Below are 13257 nucleotides of genomic sequence, written 5' to 3'. Positions count from 1 at the left end.
GTCCATTTCTTTACTAGAAAAAAAAAAAAAAAGTTTAACAAGGAAGTTTCTGAAACCCAGACTTTCCCATCCAAGACAGGAAGCTAAATCCCTTTGAGAAAGGGTTCTTGCTGGTCTGAGGAGCAAACATTTGTAGACCCAGTAACTTCCAGAGTGAGGAAGAGGTCAAAATCCAGAAAAAGTACCTCTCCCTGAAAGCAGAGCTGGAGACAGACTGAGAAGCCTCAAGCATCTGAACTGGTAAGGTCTAGAAGGGAAGCTGGGTCAAAGAAGGTAAAGTCCTTCTTTACCTTCTTAAAGAGGAGAGGTTTTGCAATTAAAAAATATAATTTCTATATTGAAAATGGAAGAGGAAACAATGACACAGTGCTTCTGGATATCATTTCAATTTGTTTCTATTAGCATACAAATAACTTAATCAGTGACAAGTTCAGACAATCTCTCTTTGGGAGAGATCAGGATAAGACAGACTTGGAGAAAGAAGAGACTGAGAAAATTAATGCTAAACTCAAGGCCATAGAACAGAAGTTGGCGGAATCTCTGTATCAAAGTAGAGAGCCTTCAGAACCATCCAACCTGGAACCTACAGTAACACCAAAAGAGGTGGTTCCAGATGAGAAAAGTCCACAGAGGGTTGAAGAACTTGCAAAATGGCAGCCCATTGAGATGCTGGAGAGAAAGCTAGCTCTAGCCCAGCTTGGTCAGACTGGATATTGTGTGCGTGCTGTTAAGGTTCAATTACTAGATGAAGGTCTATATGCTAAAGTAGAAATGCAGATCCTGTTTAGTGTTGTCTTGGAACAAACTCATACAGTGGCTGGTGTGTTCCATCTTACAGATTTTGGAGAACTGAAATACATGCACCATGCCATAGAGTCATGTTCAGAATTCCAGTGGGCTTTGGCCTTAAATTCTGGAGAGCATGATCCCGAAAGGATCAGACTAACTTTGTAACCTGTATGTCTTCTAAAGACTATAGTTTTGAGTTTTAGGTCCAGGTTAAGCTAAAGCCTCTTAGTACCTTTCCAGAGAACAAAGGAATATGACCCTATCTGTGAGGACATATACAAAAAAGCGAGCAAGCAATGACTTTCACTCAGCAAAAAGAACGACCAGACCCTTGTCTTCGAGATAGTGTTTCTTAGCAACCAACCCAGACAGCCCCAATCCTTCTTCTGAGTAGATCCTGACCTCCGGCCAAAAGCCTGCAGCCCCAATCTTCACCCCCACCTTTAATTGCAGCCGCATCCACACTTGGCAGGACTGGCCAAGCTTGAACACCTAAGACTAACCAATTATCTTACTTTATAGCTTCCTCATCCAATCCTGAATTGCCAAGACTGCAACCTCAAAATTCCCATGCCTTGTCTTTTAAAAACCCAAGGCCTTTGTCTCCCCAGGCACTCTTTGCTGACCAGCAGGGGTGACCCCATTGCGCAATGGTTAAAATAAAGCTCTTGGGATTTTACATCTATGATATCTGGTCTCCTGAGTTCTCTTCATCCTTTCTGAAAAGTAGGCTCATGCTGGGCCTAACAATCCTATGGTTACACATTCGTTAGAGATGATGAAGGTTTTGGAGATGCCCTTGCAGATTGGGGCTGATGGTGCTTCAGCATGTATATCCATTGGAATTCAAAAATATTTTAGACATTATGACAGGAAACCTATTACAGATATAACTTATAATCCTATAAGTCAAACAACTATGAAAATATCTAACGGTAATTTTAAAAAGATGGTCACAAAACAAAAGGGAAATATAGTATCTCCCTAAAATAGATTAAATAATGGTTTATCATTTTTAAAATGTTTAAATGAGATAAATAGCACTCCTGCTAAGACACAATGGAGTTTAGAAAGGACTGCTGAGTTAGAGCAGCACATAAAGGTCCTTATTCCAAAATGGAGAACAGGGGATGTGTTACACTGGGGAAGAGGTTTTGCGAATCTTCATACCGGAGAAGAGAAATTATGGGTTCCATCAAAACTAATAAAAAACAGATATGACAGAGGCAAGACCACCTGAAGATCTTGGCCACACACAAGAAGAGAGAAATAAAAAAGACTGCTTGTTCCTGCCTCAACTGCTTCAATTGCTGTTTCTTATCAAAGCCTGCTCCCAAGAGAGCTTTGAAGAATGCTACTAATCTCAATTGGTCTAGCATTTTAGACTATTCCAAAAAGGACTTCTATTAAGCCTAAATTTTCTCAACATTCAAAGACTGGACCGCAAATGTTAATGCTTGCTTAATTAACCATTTTCCCAATTTCTTTTGGGCCCTCTAACAGGACTTCCATGTGTTCCAAAAAAGTAACTAGAACAAATCCAGGAGAACAAAATTCAATTTTCCTTAAATGGTTGTTGAATAGGATTTTGGTTGTTTTCCAGGGCTATGAATGTTTATTGTCATTGAGAGATGATTATAAGTTAATAATGATCTTATTCAGAGAGAAAATAAGGGTAAGATATTAGGTAATGAAAGTTAATTGTTAGTTAATCAACTCATAGTCATGTCAGACACTAGTTGAAATTATCACAGGTTTAACAGATTGATATGATTCTAGGTTCCTTGGTTTAACAGATAGATATGATTTTATAGACAGGTAAATTATAAAAAGATAAGCAAGTCTTCAAAAACTTTAGATACTTACAGAATATGGCATTTAAAAATGTCTTTATCAAAGATTCTTTGACAATGAGACAGCTCATCTCCTGGCAGCATCCCACCTACGTTAAAGAAGATGTTGAGCATCAAAGAACCTCCATGTGGAAATGGCTTCAAATGTGACAAACCAGCCAGCTGGGTAAAGAAAATGCCCTCTCTTCATGACAGACAGAATTCTGCCAAAAATGAGCAAGCTTAAATGCAGGACAAGTACACTGCCAAAATTTGCCAAGACAGGGTAAGCAAGTCCTAAATAGTTCCTGCTTCATATTTTCGACTGTCAAATATACTGAGTCAGAAAGCTGAAGATGATGCTCCAACATTGTAGAGAGTTTTGGGTGACTGTTCAGGCAGCAAACTCTGTCAATTTTCTATTTTTTTTTTTTTTTTTTTTTTGGAAGCTGCTAATATGCACTTTCTATTTACTGAAATAACTAATTTTATTCTTTCTCAAGTCTCTGGTGGGGTTGAAGACCAAATAGTTATAGTTCCACAATTAAGCTTAGGTTGTTTAAAATTTAAGAAAATGTTTTTATATAGGTAATACCAATAAGGATAAAAATTAATTTAGGTATAGAATTCTAAACTTCTCAAGATAGGATAGATAATCAAATACTTTCTCCTAAGTTGCCAATTTCACATGGACTGGACGTTGTACATGTAAATCTTACATAATAGTTTTCATAAGTGTTTTTAAATTATTATTTTATTGAAAGAGAAGGAGGCTTTTATTGAACTTAAAGGGGGAAATGTTAAATATAAGGTTCTTGTGGAATGTATACAATTTACCTTTGTTCATTCAAATGCTGATTTCTCTACCCCACTATCTGGTTTCAATCTGGACATTGCATTGTGATGCTTATTCTAAGCATCACCTGTCTCAAGTTTGTGTAAACATGCCACCATTTGTTCTCTGTATTGTCAATAAAACAACCAGCCAATGCTGAGCAATGGAGAGAATAGGGTGGGACATCCTGGTCCAGAGGAGAGGAGAAGGAAGCGAGTGGTAAGAGAGATCTGAGAGGAGAGGATGAGGAGACATCAGGAGAAATGAATGGGATTGAGAAAAGCAAGTATAATGGGTGAATCTGAATGGGAGGAAACTATGCAGGCTTGGAGGCTTAGGATGGAGTAACTATTGCCCAGCATTGTGCTGTAGGTTAACTAAATAAATCCTAGTCTCTGTGTGGTGATTTGGGTATACAGCTGGTGTAGGAGTAACCGTTGCTTAAGGAAAAGATAAATTATTATTAAACATTAATAACCATCACCCCACTTTTAAGACTTGCAGTTTCAGGGGCACTCTCCAGAAAGAAAATCTCCAAGCCAGCTTGTCCCAGACACCATGTTACCCACTTTTAATGGTCAGAGTGCTAACTATTATTAGATCCAAGAAAAACCTTCAGGCCAAAGCTATTGTAGTTATTCAGTAAAGAAAATACTATTAAATGTCTGCTATAATACAATGTTTATATTTTATATATTTGTAGGATTTATGTAGATGTCTAATCTTGGTATTCTTTTATTCCTTGGTCATATGACTCCACAGTGGCCCTGCATGTGCTCCCTTTTCTAATTTTATAATTTTCCACACTGTTCTTTGTCCATCAGTGTAAGCCCCATGTCAGGCAGAGGTCTCTCCCCCAGTCTGACGTAGTTGCTGCATCTTTTTCTTGAGTGGCATACCTTATGCTGCTCCCAAACCTACGTGCCCCATAATTGCCTGCTCGTATAATAGGCTTTTAATCTGATCTGCTGCCAACTCCTCTCATCTGCCAAATCTTGTTTGCCATTTTCGGTTTACTTTGTCCTGAGTAAGTGCAGAGGCAGAGGTTCCAAGACTGTCTTGGAGTCAGAGCCTCATAAGGAGGTCTCTGGTGTCTTTATTTGAGTCACAACTTTCAGGGCATAAGTAGATCTTCAAGTAGGCCCAGATAAAGACGTCTCCCTAAAAGCAGGTAGCATAGGTACAATATCTTAAACAAGCGTTGAAACACACACACACACACACACACACACACACACACACACACACACACACACATATATATTAAATGTTGTAACAAAATATGACCTTAAATTTGTATCAATATTCAAAAATCTATACCAATGTAAAATATTTGGCTTGTTTAAAAGTAGATTCCATAATCTAACCTTTTATCCTATCGTTCCTCTATCTCCCCTTTTTCATTTCACCCTCTTACCCCCCTTTTCCCCTAACATTAGATAGGAGAGAAATAAGGAAAGAGGAAAGAAAAAAAGGAGGAAGAAATCCCTGAATCTTACCTCCTTTAATTTATTTCCTTCCTGACCAAGACCATCAAAAATGTGTGACCAGCCCCTCCCCACTTAAATGATGACAAATATCCATCACCTATCCAATGACCAAAAACCACCCACCCCACCTCTTGGGAATGGGGTGTCTTTCTATTAAAATTGCTTCCTGCTGACTTGAGGCGAGGCTTCAGCATCTTTGGGGAACCCTAATAAAACCGGGTTATGGCCATGTCCTAGGAGAACCAGCTGTATCATTTGCCGTTCAGTCTTTGTGGGGTGGGAAGGTCCAGGGCTTACCTGAGCCCCTGAATGGAACAGACTGATGTTAGACCCCCTTGGCCAGCCATTTTGAACTTGTTCAGGATGCAGATTTCTGGGGAAATGCTACTGAGGACGTCTGTGAGGCTGCATCACTTGCGCTACTCGCCTTGGTCGGTGTCTGGTCCTTTTGCTCTGAGAATGTAACTTTTAAGGGTAATACACAGTTCTGCATCAACGCAGGTATGAAATATGTGGTGAGCACAAATCAGCTAGATGGTTCTCTGTTCTAGTTTGTGTTTTTAAACACAATCTCAAATGTTCAATTTTAGCAATAAAGACTTGGGAGCCAGATGCTGGGGTGAAAGCCTGCAAGCGCAGAGAGAGCTGACCTTCCTCCTCAGCCGACCACCATTGACGCCATTGGCGCAGAGGTGCCCCCTACCACACAAGCCTCAAAGGCCCTGCAAGCCTCTGCGCCTCTATCCGTCCTCCTGACTTCCTCTTACTCGCTATGTGTTTTCGCTGTTTCTTCCCTGTCAAGGTCGCTCTTGACCTATGGTTGATTTTATTTATTTCAAGCAGAAAGCTCTTGGATTAAAAGTGTGTGTGCTAGGGCTGAGGCACACCACAACTAGGAACAGGTTTTTCTAGCAAACAACACAATCTTGGTGTTCACAATGTGATCAAATATCCTGCAATATTTCCCCTTTTGTGTAAATAAAAAGGAAAGATTTTAACTCAAACACAGTAAGGCTATTCACAACAATGAAGCTATTTCTGCCAAGCTTTCTACAGGGTCCAGCTTGGTTGTATTTGGCAGTCCATAGGATTAAATATTTTTGAGTTCAGAGTTCTGTAAAATATTCGTGTCAGTCCCCTGTGAACTCAGCAATGTCCTGAGCAGTTTGTAGTCCGAAGCTGATCTTTGGGCGGTGTTTGTCAGTTTAGTGGCGATCCTGGCTAGATAGAACACCACAGGCAACCCAAGGGTGTCCATTGTTTGCAGAACCTGGTGGCAGAAGAGGCCTGGGGAGCTTTGCTTAGTGGTTAGTGGTACGGCAATCAGGTGGAAAACCTAAGCGCTTTAAATGCCGTATTCAACAGATCTCAGAGGCTTGAGGTACACAAACTGTTGCCAGTTACCCGCTTCAGCCTCAAACCTGACAACGTGGACAAGAAGCTAGCTGAAGCGTATTTCCAGAATGAGTCAGTGCTCCGTGTGACTGCTATATCGAGGCAGAAAGCCTTTTTTAATTTTTTTAAAGATTTATTGTTATGTATACAGTGTTCTGCCTGCAGGCCAGAGGGGGCACCAAATCTTATCATAGATGGCTGTGAGCCCCCACATGGTTGCCAGGAATTGAACCCAGGACCTCTGGAAGAAGCAATCAATGCTCTTAACCTCTGAGCCATCTCTTCGGCCCCAGAAAGTTTATATGGACGCAATAATCTTATAGCTTTTGAGATATTCATATACTAAAAGAGTTTTAAGGAGTTAATGAAAACCAAAAGATGATGAGATTAGCGGTAACGGAATAGACCGTTATTTTTTGTTTTTCTCTGTCCCATAGTTCATGGCTTTCCTGAAATGAGGCAGAGGTTTTGGTTTTCCCTGTAACAAGCATGTGTGGACTTAGAGCAGGAAGCAGCCAGGCTGCAGCCCCGCAGTCCGCGGGACGTTTTTAATGATCTGGAACCTCATAAAGATCATTTACAACTTAGGCCTATAGAGGGCAGCAGAGACAAGCCTGAGGTGCGCAGTGCCATTTGGCCAATTTGGGACATTTTCTCCTGATCTGTCTTTTTGCTTCAGGTATTTCACTTGTCCAGTGGTCTCTGGATTCCCTAGTTAAATGATTTTATTTGCGGCTGGAGAGATGGCTCAGTGGTTAAGAGCCCTGTCTACACTTCCAAATGGACCCGGGTTCAATTCCCAGCACCCACATGGCAGCTCACAACTGTCTGTAATTCTAGTTCCAGGAGACCTGACATCTTCACACTAAATGCACATAAAATAAAAATTAAATGAATTATAAAAGGGCAAAAAAGTAATTTAAAAAAAATTTTTAATGCTTTTTTTCTCCTGGAAAAATGAGAGCAGCACCGCACCCCAACCCTACCTGGGGCGGGGGGGTCCTTTTCTGGCAGGTTGTAGCTTTCCTAGGGAAAATGTTTTGTGGCAACAGAAAAAGTATTATCTTTCAATTTAAATTAAAAAATTCTTTTGAAAAATTGAAACTAAATATACCTTTGTATGTGTGGCTAAATATACTATATTCCCCTCTCTATGTAATATATATTTTATATTATATATATTATATAATATATATTTTATAATATATATTAGATATATATATTATATTTTAGAGATAAATTCAAGGTTTACGTGTATTTATTTTTAGATCACAGAAGACATCATTATGAATTTCAGCCTACCTTTTGCAAGCAGCTTTTAAATGTAAATATCTGTCATTTTTATGTGCCTGCTTCTGCCTCCCAAGCGTTGGGATTAACGGTGTGAACGGCGCCCTGGCCCTGGATTCCTTATGCTAGTTATCCTCATAGGGTTGTACTGGTTTAATTTCATTCTCCATTTTCCCTTACTTTTAGCATTAGGGGTAAACTTCCAAGTTTTTCCAGTGTGTACTGTAATGGATGTTTTGGTGTCTCTGTAAACTCAGTTATGTTATGTAAATATGTTTTGTTTTAATGCCCAGTGTGGGATTTTAGTTGGACTTCAGTTTGTCCACAGCTGATAACTGTCTCATTTGGGGCGTGGCCTTTGCCAGCTGGCAGGGTGCGGTCCAGAGAGGGACGTGACCAGGGCGTGGCCTTTGCCCGCTGGTCACCAGCGGTCCAGAGAGGGGCGTGGTCAGGGCGTGGCCTTTGCCAGCTGGCAGGGTGCGGTCTAGAGAGGGGCGTGGTCTCGGGCTCTGAAGCCCTGAGAGAGAGGTCTGGTGTGGCGAGCCGCCTCTGAGAGACCCGTGAGACAGGCGGTGTGGAGGTCTGGGGTAGACAGATGGAGAGAAACGCTCCGGGGCGCAGCGGCCGGGAGGAGACTGCTGGCTGCGTTGCTGTCCATGGAGATTGGCAGATCCCCTACCAGCCTCCTCCGCACTAACCTCTGTCCTGCCTAGGGTTGGAGTGTTGGTGGAAGGGAGGCGTAAATACCCCAAAATAAAGGAGAGTTTTAAACACGAGAGCTACAGCGCAGTCCAGCATTCCTGTTGATTTACTCTGAATTTATTCTGGCAAATTTTCATACTCAAGTCTTAATTAAACGTGATGCCAATTTGTCCACTATTTCATTATTTTCAGACATTTTGTCTGTTTTGCCTGTTTGAGCTATATAAAATGTAATGTCTGTGCTAAGTTTTTGCTTTTCCATTCATGCGTCCCATAACCAGATATCTTTGTCATTTATCTGCCAATTAATGGTTTTGCATTTTGGTGACCATATAGTTATACCATAAATTGCATGCACCATGAATTGGAGAAGATAGAGATTTTCCTTTTGCTTTCCTAGTTTCCTGTTTCTTACAGCCAATAGTGTTGCTCTGATTCTGGTTCCTTCCTCAGGGTTGACCATCTATAGGCTGCCATTTTCCATTAGTTTTGGTTCCATCTGTGGTTGATGACTCATTAATAATGTGTGCATTAGCAAAATGTTGTGACTATTCTGTTGGTCCCCGCAGTTCAATAGGTGCCCCCTTTTCAGGAGGAGTGAGCAGCCTAGGAATGAGGATTACAGGCAGCTGAGCTGTTTCCTCCGTGAGGGAAGGCACGGGCCCCTTTGCTCCGCATCCTGGTCACTGAGGGATTCAGATGGGTAGCAGTTCCTCTGTGATACCGATCTTTAAATAGCTAAGCCTTCGAAGGACACTGCCTCTGAACAGATCCGTCCATCACTGTAAGGAGCACCCTTTTGACCACAGGAAAGTGTTTGCAGTAGAAGCCAACAGGCAAATGTTTGTGGACTACTTCTTGCTTTATGATGAGTTCCCATTGCCAACTCACCAATAAATATGATACCCATATTATGGGTACCATTCGGTTTAGTGTTGGTCAGGGTTGCATGCATGGAGATGAAATGAGAAGGCTTTCTAGTAACCCTGGAGAGGGTTTTGTTGTTGTCTTTGTTTTTTTTTTTTAGAGTAACAAATGTGTTTTTAATTGATTTCAGGTAAAAACTACACAGAGAGGAAGATCAATTATTAATTCTGGCCTTAATTTATCAGAGGCATACTATCAATAATAGAAAAAAATTAATTTTCATAGGTCATGTGTGCGTCTGGCAACCAAATCTGGTCTTTTATGTTCCATATTTTTTTCTTTAGCTTTTCTACTTTTCCACATAGCTTTTGTGGTATTTTTCTTGGATGTCCCTTTCAGCTTATTTCACGAATCCCACTCAGCCTTGCCTTTGAGATTCACTAGCCCAGGCTCTGGATTTATATCACTCATGGTGGCTTCTCTGAAGTGACGATAGATGAACAGCATTTCTTCCTTGCTTGGCTGAGTCCCGAGGTGCTTCACCTCCTCAGCAGCTTTGTCAAATTCAACCTGAGACACACTGGCCAGGTGACCTGGATCCCAAAAGCACAGGAGGAGGCTCAGAGCTGGCAGCAGTGAGGGCTGCAGGGGAAAGTTTTGTCTTTAAAAACTCAGTTATGTTACGCAAACATGTTTCTGTTTTGATCCCAGGTGCGGGGTATGTACTGATTCAGCTTGTCCACAGCAGCAAACTGTGCCTCCTGCAGGCTCTGAGAGGGGTGCTTTGCAGCTGCGGATAGAGAGCTTCTTGCAGCTGAGACAAGCAGAGGAAACCCTGTCTCAAAAAAACAAAAAACAAAAAAAGAAGGTTATATAAAATTGTAGTCCTTGATGAAAATAAAATTATTTTATGGTGATAATTGAAACAAAAATTTAAAAGGTCTAAGTGTCCTTTGTCATTGAATTTTAACAAAGAACATATTTTCCTTTTTATTTTCCCCCAAATTCTTTCCTTTTTTGAAGACTTTACCTTTCATGCACATTTACAAAGTATCTTTACAGAGTGCCTGGGCACCCTTGCCCCCTTCCACACTGCTTTCAGACTGCTGCTCAAGTGCTCGCTGGGGCTGGCCTTGGGGTTCTTGTTTTTTTTAATTCTTTATTAATTACACTTTATTCACTTTGTATCCCCCCTGTGGTTCCCTCCCTCCTCCCATCCCAATCCCTCCCTTCCTCCACCCTCTGCATGCATGCCCCTCCCCAAGTCCACTGATAGGGGAGGATTTCTTTTCCTTCCTTCTGATCCTAGTCAGTTAGGTCTCATCAGGAGTGACTGCAGTGTCTTCTTCTGTGGCCTGGTAATGCTGCTTCCCCCTCAGGGGGAGGTGATCAAAGAGCAGGCCAATCAGTTCAAGTCAGAGGCAGAACTGCCCTGGGCTACTTAAAGAGGCTGTGCCCTGAAGCCCTGGTTCCCCAAGCTCCCACCAAGTTGCTGACTTCAGCTGCTCTGCTTGTCTCAGCTGCGAAAGCTCCTCCCTTTCGGCTGCTAGGGCTTTCCGGAGTCTGGAACTCTTGGCCTAAAGCCTGAATCCATTGTCCTAATCTTGGATTTTCGTGCCCTCATGTTGGACACGGATTAAAACAGGACTTTCTTTGGACCACCAGCTCCCACAATGACACACAGACTTTTTATTAATTATGGAAGTTTAACCTTAGCTTCAGCTTGTCCCCAACTTGCTCTTATCCTTTTTTTAAAATATTTATTTATTTTATTATGTATACAGTGTTCTTTTTGCATGTACACCTGCACGCTAGAAGAGGGCACGAGATTTCATTATAGATGGTTGTGAGCCACCATGTGGTTTCTAGGAATTGAACTCAGGACCTCTAGGAAGAGTAAGCAGTGCTCTTAACCTCTGAGCCATCTCTCCAGCCCCCAACTTGCTCTTATCTTAAATTAACCCCTTTATATTAATCTACTTTCTGCCATGTGGCTTGTTACCTCTCAGTCTTAGTCCTGGCACTTGTTTCTTCCTGTGTGCAGCAGAGTCAGATTCCTTCTCAGAGTTCCTTTCTCTTCCGGAAGTCGTGCCTCTCTTTCCTGCCTTTGCTATAGGCTGTCAGCTCTTTATTAAACTTCAGAAAGTGTTGGAGGAAGTGTTTACAAATTATGCTGCCATAAGAGCAATACAAAGTCCGGCCCGGACTCAGCTCTCTGCTGTACAGAAATCAGCATCTGCATAATACAGATACAGGCCTTACACACTGCACAAAAGACGACCCCAGCATGCTCTGAGGCTTTGTGGTTATTTGTGGGAACCCCAAAGTTCTTTGGGAAGTTTGTGGTGTCTGGGTGTTGATGAGTACAGCTCGGACCTCTGTTTGTGGCAACATCCAGACACTCTTGTAGACTGGCCCTTGCCACCGCACCTGACAGTCTGAGGTCAGCTCCTGAGACCACAGGGAGGAGGGAGCCTTAATGTCAAAACCAGATCATGAGAGGCCAGAGAATGAAAAACTAGGTTTTGGGGTGCTGAGCTAAAAAGTTTAAAACCTGTCAGGCTAGTTGACCTTGCTGCTTCTGGGCAGATGCAGCCAGCTGCAGGGAAGAGCTGACCTTGCTGCTCACGAGAGGTTCTGCTGCCAGGAAACCGGTCCTGATGGCCCCCAACTCATAGCTTTGCTCCTGAAAATGGCACAGACTGAGCTCCTCACCCCAAAGCTCATAAACCCAAGGCTGGCCACCCCCCAACCCCCGCCACACAAGAGAGAGAACAAAGAAAGCCAGAACCGTTCAAGGTCCTGACATTTTCCCACAGCAAATCATTTTTGAAATGTAGCATCCCCTTTTCTGTTTTAACCACTAGAAGCTTGCCAGGCTGGAATCCCCTGCTTTGGGCACACTGGGAGGGGACTGGGCCCTATAAATCACCCACAGTCCGGAACTCGGGGCTCTCAGCTAGATGCCAATGCCTTGGTGTCTGTGAGAGTCCCAGCTCAAGCTCATGTGTTTTTCTACAGACTCGACCCTGGTGGTCTTTTTGGGGTCTTGCGAATCAGGCATAATAATCAGAGCTGCGGAAGCCTGGGGTGGGGGCACTGCTCATGGCACTGTGTCTGCCACCCAGTGTCAGGAGTCCTGGTTCATCTACAGAGCATCTTGGGCTGCTGTTTCTGGACCTGAACTCTGAGGCTCGGGATTCCGATGTGCCCCAAACTCTCTCAGTTGAGGAGCCTGAGGATTCTCTCCAGCCCCAAGGGGATCCTCTGCGTGGACCGAGTCCCTGGGGGGTCAGGAAAGAGTCCTCATGAACTAGTTGTCCGACCCCACACATCCCGACCACTTTCTCTTCCAGGTCAGGTTCTTTTCACAGGCAAACTCCACCTCACGGGGGTGGGGGGGGCACTCTCCAGCCCAGCTCCCCTGGTCGAGTTTTGCCCGGTTTACACCTGTGCCCTCTAAGAGGCCCGCGCTGCTCCCAGCCCACACTGGCAGTTCCTCCTTCAGCTTCCTCCTCTGGCCACAGGGCCTTGGCTGTCTGCCTACCAGCTGTTTACCAGTGATGTCCCCTCCCCTAGCAGGCCCCTACAGCCTCTCTCCAGCAGTCTGCTACCCAACTTCCACTGAGCCTCTGGGGGACGTTAGAAGCTTGGAAAATTGAGAACAGGTTTTAAGAATCCTTGGCAAACTCCTAACTGTGTGTTGAAACCCCAACCTTAATGCCTCCTCCTCTAGGATGCCTGTGGGAGCCTCTCCCTCTTTCTGTCCTGTCTCCTTGGACAGGAGGGGTGGGGTGGGAACCTCCTGGTCACTGTCCAGCTCAGCCGTCTCCCAGGACCACATGTCCCATACCTGCCCAGAGCTGAGGCATTTGGAGTGACTGCTGAGTGAACATCCGCGGAGCCCGGTCAAGGTCAGGAAGCTGTGTTGGGGAAGCTGCGGGCAGGCAAGGAGCTCAGGGTGAGGTCACTGGCTTCCAGCAAGAGAGAAGTGGGACAGGGTGGCCCCTCCTCCTCTCGTGAGAGCCCGAGGCCCACAGAGGCCTGGACTCTGCTC

The 13257-nt window shown here is 43.5% G+C and overlaps 1 pseudogene; it reads right to left on the bottom strand.

Annotated features, from left to right (window-relative positions):
- Positions 1 to 9519: 9519 nt before the first annotated feature.
- LOC129685301 (acyl-CoA-binding protein-like) lies at positions 9520 to 10237 on the bottom strand (annotated as a pseudogene).
- Between the last annotated feature and the right edge of the window lie 3020 nt (positions 10238 to 13257).

This window comes from Psammomys obesus, unplaced genomic scaffold, assembly GCF_907164565.1.
Source record: "Psammomys obesus unplaced genomic scaffold, mPsaObe1.curated_primary_1811, whole genome shotgun sequence".
In the NCBI taxonomy this organism is placed as follows: Eukaryota; Metazoa; Chordata; class Mammalia; order Rodentia; family Muridae; genus Psammomys; species Psammomys obesus.
Note: the sequence above shows the minus strand (reverse complement) of the source record. Positions and strands in the feature narration are given on the sequence as shown.